Raw genomic sequence first — 11297 nt, 5'->3', positions numbered from 1 at the left:
AACCTTTCTCTTTTTGATTTGCTAGCTGCTGCACACTGTTCAAAATCTTGATTTAGCTGCTGTAGTTTTTCTTGAAGTGTTTTCTCCCGTTCTATGCTGCCTTCATAAAACTTCACCTTCACTTCCATTGCTTTTACTTTCTCTTCCAGCAGCTTAAACTCATGGAGGATCAAATAGCTGACTCCGCAATATTTACACACTGTCTCTTCCCGGGACATCTAGAAGGGAAATGGTAAGCAATATATTTAGAGAATGGATTAAATGAAGTGAAGTAGCAAATCACATACAAAGCTGAGTTAGGCCACTGGAACATCAAGCCTCAATTGACGGGCAATGAATCTCCGGGATCTCTGACTGGAGTCATAGGTGGAATCTAGACACCTATAAAAAACACTGTGAAAATGCTTTTTTTTATTAACGTTTTGAAAAATGTCTTGATTTGCCATAAGCTCATCATCGCCATCTAGTGTCACATTTGTATACTGCACTTAAAACGTTATATTTGCAGCTGTATAGCTGAGTCCATAGAATCATAGAATTGTAGAGTTGGAAGGGACCCTGAGGATCATCTGGTTCAACCCCCTGCAATGCAGGAATATGCAGCTGTCCCATACAGGGATTGAACCTGCAGCCTTGGCATTATCAGCACCATGCTCTAACCAACTGAGCTGTCCTGGGATCTTCTGCATACAAAGGATGTGCTCTAGCAGTGAGCTACATCCCTTTCCCAACTGGATATAGTAGTATTAAAAAAAAGTCTAGGGGGCAGCAGAACAAGAAATCACAGCTGTTTCCCCCATCAATTAAACCGTTTGCTATATTAGCCAATGAAGGAACAAAACAGAGATTAAGATCTGACCAAAAAGAAGAAGAGTCTTGCTACTTGTAAATAGCCCCTGCGAGTGGGAATTTCTATCTGGGGAGGCTCTCCTGTTCCCTTTTCCTGCTGGCTGTAGCAACATGTAGGTGGGTGTTGCTTCTGAACAGAATTACTGTAGAGACAGAGAAGCCATTTCTACAGTGGGAACAGTGTCTTCTGTCGGGGGTTGCTGTGTTCCAGTCTTCCAACTCTGCCTTTGCCATCTGTTAGTTGCTGCAACCAGCGGGAGATGACAACAGAAAAATAGAACATGGTGGCACTCAGGCAACTGGGGCAGGGCCATATCTCCAACCCCTGGTTAAAAGATACTGAAAGTTGCGAAAGGTCTCCATCAAGTCTCCACATAACCTAACAAGGGGAGGAAGCATTTCTCGTAAGAAGAGCCCTGCTGGATCAGACCAAAGGTTCATCTAGTCCAGCATCCTGTTCTCATAGTGGCCAACCAGATGCCTACAGGAAGACTGCAAGCAACAGCATTCTTTCTACTTGTGCTCTCTTTTGTTCTTTAATTATTTTTTTTAAATAAAATCAAGATACTGAGTTATTGACTCCTTTGGAGCACTTCAGACAAATGAATTATCATCTCTTGCCTGACAAAACCACATCTGCGGTCCACCAAAACCATGATTAGGGTAGTATTCATAGAGAGCATCATGTGATGCACTGCACGTGTCACTTATGAGTCACACAGAAACTATGAAATCTGGCAGGTGTGGGATTATTAATCATCGACACAGGATGTATTTCAGCACACAATTACTTATTTGGGTGAAGCTGAGTTTCTTACAAAAAAAAAATTATAAGCCCTGCAGCATAACTTTGTTCCCCCTACACTTTCAGTTCAATAATTCTCCCCTGCAAATCACAACCCAATTTAATTACTCCTGCTTGTGTGTATGTGCACAAACAGAAGTACTGAAACAACATTACTCAAGCATGTAGGATTACTTAATGACATGCAAAATTTTACCTTGAGAAAAGAGGACAAGAACCACAGAACTTCCATGTGAGCACACACATTTCTATCTGTGCTCCTGGGGTTCCCTTATTGAAAACATTTGAATTTTAAAGCTACCAGAATCTGCCAAATTATAATTTGGCATTAGAATCTGGTGCAGATGTAACAAAAGTTCTCAGCAAACTATGCTTTAGCACTCAGAAGCCAGTCCTGGTAACAGGTCTGGTGATGTCCTCCCTACACCCCCCCCCCCAAACCAATTCCCCACCTGGAGGACCACCCAAAAATAAAAATATGATACAGCATGAATCCCTCCTGCATGTGCACAGGCCACCGGACCATGTTACTTTTTAAACACCTAAGAAACCTTGCTATTGTGGAGACAATCATACAAACACCAGCACCAGACTTTAGCTTAAACAATGTTCTTGAAGGGAACATAACAACTGTATTGCAAGATTAGACCAACACAGGTAGGCAACTCACAAGAAAAGCATGGCAGTGATAGCTTTCTCATTTGCTTGCCCCCAGTATCTTGTACTTAGAAGCATATGGCCTCTAAACATTGAGTGATCATACGTAATGTCATGCAGCCATTACAATAACCTCCAGCAACTCTGCAAACCCAGTCAGCGAAGGCAGTTTAGGGTTCTGAAGGGTAGGATAGAGCAATATGTAGTAGTGGAAGAAATGGCAATTTGAGACAAATAGGGGAGGCTAGTCATCAGATGAGCAAAGGCACATGGAAGGGAAACATAATGAATGGGGCAGGAAGAAGCAAGGAGCAACCTAAAGAGGCCTCTTATCAAGCAATGCAAGTTGAATGACATTCTCTTCTGAGATCACCAATGGTCACCAAAGGGAATTGGCAATATGTATGCAGCCTAAATCACCACACAAACCGGTAAAGCATTTATAATGCTGAAGTAATTGCATGATTATTTACCCAAAACCATGTCGGGACAGGACCTGTCATCAAATTATCAAATAGATTGTCAAAAAAAAAACAACCCCAAAAAACAAACAAACCACCCCACAGCATATATAACTCCTCATATTTCCATGAATGAAGAAACACTTTGACTATACTACAATTATTTTAATTTTATATTCCACTCAAAGCCTTTGAGAGAAGAGGGATGACTGTTATCTGATAAGAAAGCTTCCTGTGAAGAAGGGGGAGGGAAAAAGAGATTCAAATGTAAGCAAAAGGGAAGAAAAGACAGTCAAGCTTTGCAGCAGTCAAAACAATGAACACTAATAAGATGTAATTATGAGAAAAGCCATAACCAAATTAAGCATTCCAATGCCATACCTCAGTGCTATGCATTTTAACTATTCTTTGATAAAACTATGCGTCTGAGATGTTGGCTCCAGGACTACTATGCCAGCCTTTATTTATCCTAATTCTTCTTTTTGCCTCGTGAAGCCTGATCATAGCTACAGTGGCTCTGAAGGAAATGAAAAATTAATTCTGTTTTTCCTGGCAGTTACAACCTGTGCTTGGAAATATGAAAGTGTTATTCAGAATAAATACCATAAGGTTCCAAAGTACTTAAATTACTTATTGAAAGGGGACAAACTGAGCTGTAATGTGAAGGGAAGGGAGGGACTGTTATCCCAAAAAGAACATTGTGATTTCTTGCAGCATCACTGCTTCTGTCTTTCAAAATAAACAGTTTTAGACATTCCACTTCATGTCTCCAGTATGAGAGGGGAGTGGAGAGGGAGGGGGGGGATCCTGCTTGCGGTCTATCTGGAAATGTCACAGAAGTGTTATTTACATTATAGTTCCTAAAATGAACAAGATGCTTTTAGCATTGCTAACGAAACTGGGTTGTGCTTAGTTGAGAATCATCACAGGCTCATCTTCCTTGCTCTTCAAGAGCTTGATTGTACCTTTCACTGTATATCCCTAATCTCTCATGGGGGTGGGTGGGCAGGGGGTGGGCATCTTGGGACTCACTCTGACACTTGTCAAGATTTTAGTTCTCCATATACATGCTTGAAGCACAAGTAACTTAACTGCTCTTTGATTAAAGTATGATTAAAAGTGCCAATAATACATTTTAAGCATAAGCAACATAATGGATCAATTTGATCACAAGTTAACATGCATTTGAGCCACATCTGCCAGGTCTGTGCCTATGATTTCTGAAGTGACAAAGGACCCTACTCTTGTCCAGATTGCACATTATACAGCAACAATTCCAATTTGTTATGTTACACATAATGGGAATATAGAGGAGGCTGGGATAATATGACACCAGGTGTGTGTGTGTGTGTGTGTGTGTGTGTGTGTGTTTAAGCCTTTTATTTGCATATCCCCACCATTCAGGAATATGTTGCCCTGCCCATGGAGGATCCATTAGGCTAGAATGCTGAGTTAAGGTGGGGAGGGACCTGGGGACAGAAGGACGTGGAACAGAAAATGCTAAGGGTTGTCCATTAAAAACCAGGAGAGTTTTGAGAAAGCAAAGGAATTTACTTGCAGGGTTCCCTTAGACTGATTGGCCATTGTGAGAAAAGGATGCTGGACTCTTCTTAAGTTCTTCTTCTATTGGCACCAAGTAATGATGTACAAAATGAAGGCTGTGGAACCTTTGGCCCACGAAGGGCTGATGATAAATCAAGAGAGGCAGGAAGTTTGCTGCCTTTCAGGATTTCATCGCTCTTTCTAAACCTCTCTGCCATCCCATCTCTCTCTTCCTTTCTACGCCACGCCATGTCTGTGGGCTGTAGGTTCCCTACCCCAGTACTAATTGAAAGCACTCAGAGAAACAAGCTCAATATTGCATTCCAGCCAAGAATCCATTCCTTTGGTTAAATGGAGATAACTGTAACTGTGTTATAAGCAGAAGTTTACTTCCTTATAGACATTGCTTCAAACGAGGGATTGAGTCAGAGGTCAGCATCGTGGAGACCTCCCAAGGCTCATCAAGCCCCAGTAGGGGGCCTGATTCCAATCCCTGGAGACTCCTGGCTCTGATGATGTTCCTCATCTTCCTGTTGCTGCCTGTTCACCTGTCTTCGCCAAGCAAGCAGAGAAAAGAATGAGAAGCAGCAGTGACCACAGCACAACTTAACATCTCCCTTTCTCTTTCTCTGGAGGTTGGTGAGGATTTGGCCCGAGGTGGGGAGATAGAAGCAAATGGATATAGCAACAGTGGTGAGGAGAAGGAGATGGGTACAGCGTGAGTGGAGGATCAGCTATCTTGCCCAAGGGCCCCCTGGAACTGGCACTACTTCACACAGAAACACAGGAGTAAATATTGTTTAAAAGGTTAAAGGAATCAGTACTTGTAGCAAAGTACTGCACTGCCTGTACTACATATGAAAAGGATCATGGGGTCTTAGTAAGTAGAACATAAGCTTAACATGAGCCAACAGTGTGATGCAGCAGCAGCAGCACACGCACAAAAACGTCGCTAATGCTATTCTAGGTTGTATCAGCAGAAATATAGTGTTCAGCTGAAGGGAAGTCAAAGTCCTGTCTTATTCTGCCTTGGCCAGACTACACTATGTCCAGTTCTGGGTGCTACAATTTAAGGAGGATATTGACAAACTGGATTATGTGCAGAGGAGGGTGACCAAGATGATCAAAGGTTTTCTCCTGCTCTGGAGGCAAGAACGCGAACAGTGGCTTCAAGTTACAAGAAAGGAGATTCCAACTAAACATCAGGAAGAACTTTCTGACAGCAAGAGCTGTTTGACAGTAGAACAGACTCCCATGAGACCTTGGAGGTTTTCAAGCAGAGGCTGAAAAGCTATCTGTCACTTATGATCTAGCTGAGATTCCTGCATTGCAGGAGGTTGGCCTAGATGACCCTTTGGATCCCTTCCAATGCTACAATTCTATGACTCACAATTTTATTATAGCTCTTATTCCACTCCCTGCAAAGCATTATGAAAGACCCTCCTACCCCTCCAGGTAATTTGTGCTGTCAGGTTTAATAGGACCAATTACCTGCTCAGAACTCTGCAAGTGCAGTCCCTGATCTAACAACAGGTAGTAAATATTTTCTGAATGCACATGCAGATCCTCTTCCAGCAAGGGAATCTATGAGTGGAAGCTTGCACAAATCTCCCTTGTTCTATTATGAATTATTATATATGGCAGAAAACAGGAATACTAATCCCTCTTTAATAATGAAAGTATTACTTCTTCAATCTTGCATTTAAAAAAATGAAATACCAACAGGCTTGTGACACATTATGCATTACACAAATCTCTCATGTGCCACTGTATCCTGTTCCCATCCCCACATCTGTTTTTAAAATGTGTACTCTGGTATCCATAGTCATATTTAAAGACAGCTCATACTGAAAGATAGTTGCAAAATATTTACATGTAAAGCCTTTTCATTTTAACTTTCAGAATTATAATTCCTGTTTTATAAGGCTGCTGAAAAATGTGCAGTGCGATCATATATGATACCCATGTCAGAAGTGAATCCCACAGGGATTTATCCAAAAGGTGTAGGATCACAGGCTTAGACATGACTGTATTACCAATACAATGAAATAGATAAGTTACACATCAAGAACATTATCACTGAATACTGTTATTACACAGTGCAAGCAGATACAGTTACCCAGTTTGTGGGTACATACTAACAGAGCTTCGTGCAAGCAAGCAGGCTCCCAGACAGATCATGGCTTGTATTTTGACTGGAATAAGATGAATCACAGGCCTGGGTTGGGCATAATGCTAAAACAGTTCACAGAAGCACCACAGTAACAAGACCAGAGGTGGAGCAAAGCGGCTGTGATCTTCTCCATAGGAACCTGCATGTTTGCTCATTAATGCTAAACCATTGAATGAAGCCCTTAGATATATAATGTTTTCTTGAAATGGCTGAAGAAAATCCAGCAATGGGAAGCACAAAAAACTTGATATAAAATCAATATAAATCAAAGGGTCCTCACTTTCCAGGCTACTGTTATATTTCTTTATTTCTTACTCCTCGGCCCCCTTTCATCTATTTTGCACAATTACTGTACTTCAAAGTCCTGACCTACTCTTGTTCAATCCCTCCTAAGCATCAGTCTCTAGTAGGCATGATAAAATGGTAATTTGGCTTCTCTCTGCCAGGGCTTAAAAGGGGAAATGAAGTGTCATTTTTAATTATTTGGTATTTGTTCAAAAACAACTACAATTTCTGTTGAAATACAGTCAATTATCTTTCCAAAAACACTGGCTTGTACAGACTACTTTATCTCATTGCATGATTTACATTTAAAAACTGAACTGAAACAAAGGAATTCTTCTATAACTAGCATATTCAGGTTTCACTCAATTTCCTTTTTTTTTTTTGGTCATTTTTGTCACTGCCCTGGAATAATTGCAAAATGCTTCCTCATTAACAACTTCTATCTGCAGTTCTTGTTATACAGCTACTAAGGGCTTCAAAACCAACATAAATAGTGCTTCTTAATTTGACATGGCACAAACAGCATGCCATTACAAATATGACTTTATTTCTTAACATCTTCTCCAAACAGTAGGCTTATGAATGTATACTAGTAAGAAAAGCCATATACGTATCACGTGCAGGTCTTCACAGAAATGCATTCTATATATTTTAATTAGTAAGTGGTTTTTGTGTGTCTACTGTTGTTCTTTCACTAATTTATAATTATTTTTATTCTTTTGCTCTAGAGAATTTATACTTTTGATCTCTGGATCTTTTGCACCAGTCCCTCCTCCATGTTCAGCAATGCATGTGCATCACACATTACTGGGCATGTGGAAAAAGGCTGTCAAATGGAATCTCTATAAGTGCACAGAGGTTTGCTATTGAGGGAATGGGTTGAGAGAGAAAGAGAAAATCATTCCCTATGCTGCTATTACATGTCAGTCACTTTTGAGTATTTTAAACATGAGGAAGAAAATATTTATATCTGTCTAAAGCAAGATTCTAATTGTGTATTAGTCGTATTCTGCACAATCGGGATACCAGCAATCCTAAAAGAGCACAGTCTGCACTGCATTCAATGATCTGGTACTATTTATGTTATTCTTTTAAAATTCTCATGGGCTGGATTCTAGACACATCAAAGAAGTTGCAAAGTTTGCATGAGAAATCAGGTTAGAAAAAACAGGACTCCACAGCGCCATCTGGTGTCACAGTGTTAGAATGCATAAACAACACATATAAAGCATTTTTTCTTTCCCAATGGAGCTGAGCCACTGTTGAAACCTGTGACTCATTAAAGAGAAAAAAAACCTTTCTGCAATTCAGAGGACATAAGACCCATATCATCCTTCTGCCTGGCCAACTTTCTAGTCTTCCTCCTTTGTTATCAAACCCTTTCGTTTCCAAATAGCTTTTAGTTGGCAGAAGCTTTACAAACCCTCCCATCTCAAGGTTCCTTTTTTCTCCAACTGATTCCACAATCTGTCAAATTTTGGGTTTGTGTGCATGGGTTTATTTGCACAATATAATTTCTTCAAAAATCCCAGGCGCACAATTCCACATATGCAAGTATTAATATATACTGAGCAGCAACAGACAGAACGGAACTATGGCAAGAGTTCTGTTATGGACATGACAACAAACTGCAGACAAATAAAATAAATAAAATATACCAGAAAGCAAAAGCTGCCAAGTTTGCTCACTGCAGCATACCTTTCGTATTTCCTCAGGTAGTGGATGCACAGGAATATGTCGGTCCATATCCTTCTATGGTTTAAATACAGATTTGCAAGACTGGCACACAAAACTGTTAAAAGATTATAAACAGACAAAACTGATTATAAGTTTGGAGTTGAAAATTCCCCAATATGACCTGCCTTGCTTGTGTTTTGCTTTGGCAGCTCAAATGGCAGGTGTACAATATTCCAACCCAACAGCACAATCTGACAACAGCATTTGCACATGGAAAGACATTCAAAAGCAATCAGCTATAACATGGACACACAAAAATCAGCTGTTTGTGGGACAGAGTCTGACACCTGACCCGCAAGGGTGCTGCTAGTGCACTGATGTGGGCAGAAGATAGAAGGTGGCTGCTGCAGGAGTTTTGAAGCATATACACTCCCAATGATGGTTACCTACTACATTGATTGGGCTGAGTCCAAGGCACCAACAGATACTACCTCTCCTGTACTACATATCAAGAAAAAGAGGCGCTTAAGAAGATTTACTCTGAATTTTTCAGAAACACCAAGCTTTGGGGATAATAGAAGAGGGAAGGAAGACTCCATCTACAGTATACTGTAGCCACTCCCACCAGCTCCCCTCATGCTGTAAAACATGGACGCGGGATACTACAGTAAAAAGGGAACCAATCCTCATTTTCATAAAGCTCATTGGACTAAAAACAGATTACCTCACCTGTGCATATTAGTCATCGGTCACAATAGAAAGAACTATGCCAGATGGAAGCATGGTGTGACTCTGCAAGGGTCCTGCGGCCCGCCAGATTTTGTTGGACTCCAATTCCCATGAGCTTTCGTGTGCATGCACACTTCTTCAGATACGCATGCACACGAAAGCTCATACCAAGAACTAACTTAGTTGGTCTTTAAGGTGCTACTGGAAGGAAAAAAAAAAATTGTTTTGACTATGGCAGACCAATACGGCTACCTATCTGTAACTCCAATTCCCATGAGCCCCTGCCAGGATGGTCAGGGATGATGGGAGTTGTAGCCCAATATCTGGAGGGCCACCGTTTCCTCATCCCTGGTGTAAGGCAAGTTCCTATGTACTGTAAGCAGGGGAGGAAGGTATCCAGTAGTAGCAGTTGGTAGCTGCCGCACCTATCTCACCTCCCATCTTATAAACATGGTGTAGAGTTTAGTGCGTTAAGCAAGGAGATCCAGGTTCAAATCCCCTCTCAGCCATGAAACTCATGGCCCAGTCTCTCTCTCTCTCTCTCTCTCTCTCTCTCAGCCTAGACTATCTCAGGGTTTATGTGAGAATTAATAATAATACTCAAGGCAGCTTCCAACAGATTAAAACAAAATACAACATCAAACATTAACACCCCCCCCCCTGAACAGGGCTGCCTTCAGATGTCTTCTAAAAGTCAGATAGTTGTTTATTTCCTTGACATCTGGTGGGAGGGTGTACCACAGGGCAGGCGCCACTACCAAGAAGGCCCTCTGTCTAGTTCCCTGTAACTTTACTTCTCACAGTGAGGAAACCGCCGGAAGGCCCTCAGAGCTGGACCTCAGTGTCCGGGCTGGACGAGGGGGGTGGAGATGCTCCTTCAAGTACAGTGGTACCTCGGGTTAAGTACTTAATTCATTCCAGAGGTCCGTTCTTAACCTGAAACTGTTCTTAACCTGAAGCACCACTTTAGCTAATGCGGCCTCTTGCTGTTGCTGCGCTGCCCGAGCACAATTTCTGTTCTCATCCTGAAGCAAAGTTCTTAACCTGAAGCACTATTTCTGGGTTAGCAGAGTCTGTAACCTGAAGCGTATGTAACCTGAAGCGTCTGTAACCTGAGGTATCACTGTATACAAGGCCGAAAAAAGGGGAGGGATAACTATGCACACAGAGCTTCCTGAAGGAAGAGTGTGGCAAAAGTGTAATCATAAATGCACAAAAAAATGAATATTTTGCAAGTTACGGGTGAGAAAAAGCACTGCACCTGCCCCAATCCACTCCCGTCTTCACATAACCATTAAAATACAAGGCCCCATGTTCATCTCCTTTGCCTCTGGTTCGCCTAGGGAGGCGAAATAAATGAAAATAAACTTCAGCAGCCCGGCTGGAATCTGCTAAGCTAAAGCAACGGGGCTTCACTTTTGTGGCAAAAAGCAGGCCATCGCTGAGCCAAGAAGCAGGCCATCGTTGAGCCAAGCGCCTTGCTTGCCCCAGAGAGCGAAACGCAGGGACCCGTGGAACTACCTCATGGCAAGACCCACTGCGCTGTCTAGGTCAATATTGCCGACACTGACAGGCAGCTGCTCTGCCCCAAGGTTTCAGGTGTAAGAAGTAAACCCTCGCCGAGTAAGGCTTATCCCCGGTAACTGAGGCGCTCACTCACCCAAGCAGGAGGTGAGCAGGGCAGCGCGGAGACGGAGGGAGCGGAAAGCCCTGCGGACACACCGGAGTAGGCCGCGCCGCTTCCTCGTTGCCCCGGCAACCAGCTTGCCCGCCAGGCAAGGATACCAGAAGTAGGGCAGGCGCTAAGGGCGGAAATCTCTCCTCTGGCTTCGAGTCCTCCCACCGGGCGTGCGCGGCTGCTGCCGAGCGTTCCACGGCGTTCAGTCAACACGTGCCGCTTATAGCCCTGGTCCTGCGCGCGTTTGATGGGAAGCGAGCACCGTTTGAGCGCAGTTTCATGGCTTTAAATGTATATACCGCCCTTCATTGAAAGTTCACAGGGCTGTTTACGTACAAGATAAGACCAGAACAGTTCTAGGAATACAAGAATGAGAAGGAAAATAAATAATAAAACAAACAGAACTGGGGAGAAACTCTTTGTAATTGCGTCGATGCACTG

General features: G+C 42.4%; 1 long non-coding RNA gene across 1 annotated transcript; it reads right to left on the bottom strand.

Moving 5' to 3' along the window:
- Window positions 1–83: 83 nt before the first annotated feature.
- On the bottom strand, window positions 84–10942 carry LOC310755109. Its single transcript, XR_014544159.1, has 5 exons — window positions 10839–10942; window positions 8896–8950; window positions 8471–8564; window positions 3154–3289; window positions 84–218 (listed from the first exon to the last, which is right to left on the bottom strand). It is a non-coding gene; the product is annotated as an uncharacterized lncRNA (long non-coding RNA).
- Between the last annotated feature and the right edge of the window lie 355 nt (window positions 10943–11297).

The sequence above is a fragment of the Podarcis filfolensis genome (genome assembly GCF_964270895.1).
Source record: "Podarcis filfolensis genome assembly, contig: HAP1_SCAFFOLD_266, whole genome shotgun sequence".
NCBI classification, from domain to species: domain Eukaryota; kingdom Metazoa; phylum Chordata; class Lepidosauria; order Squamata; family Lacertidae; genus Podarcis; species Podarcis filfolensis.
The sequence above is the reverse complement of the archived record's forward strand: the minus strand, read 5'-3'. Positions and strand labels throughout refer to the sequence as shown.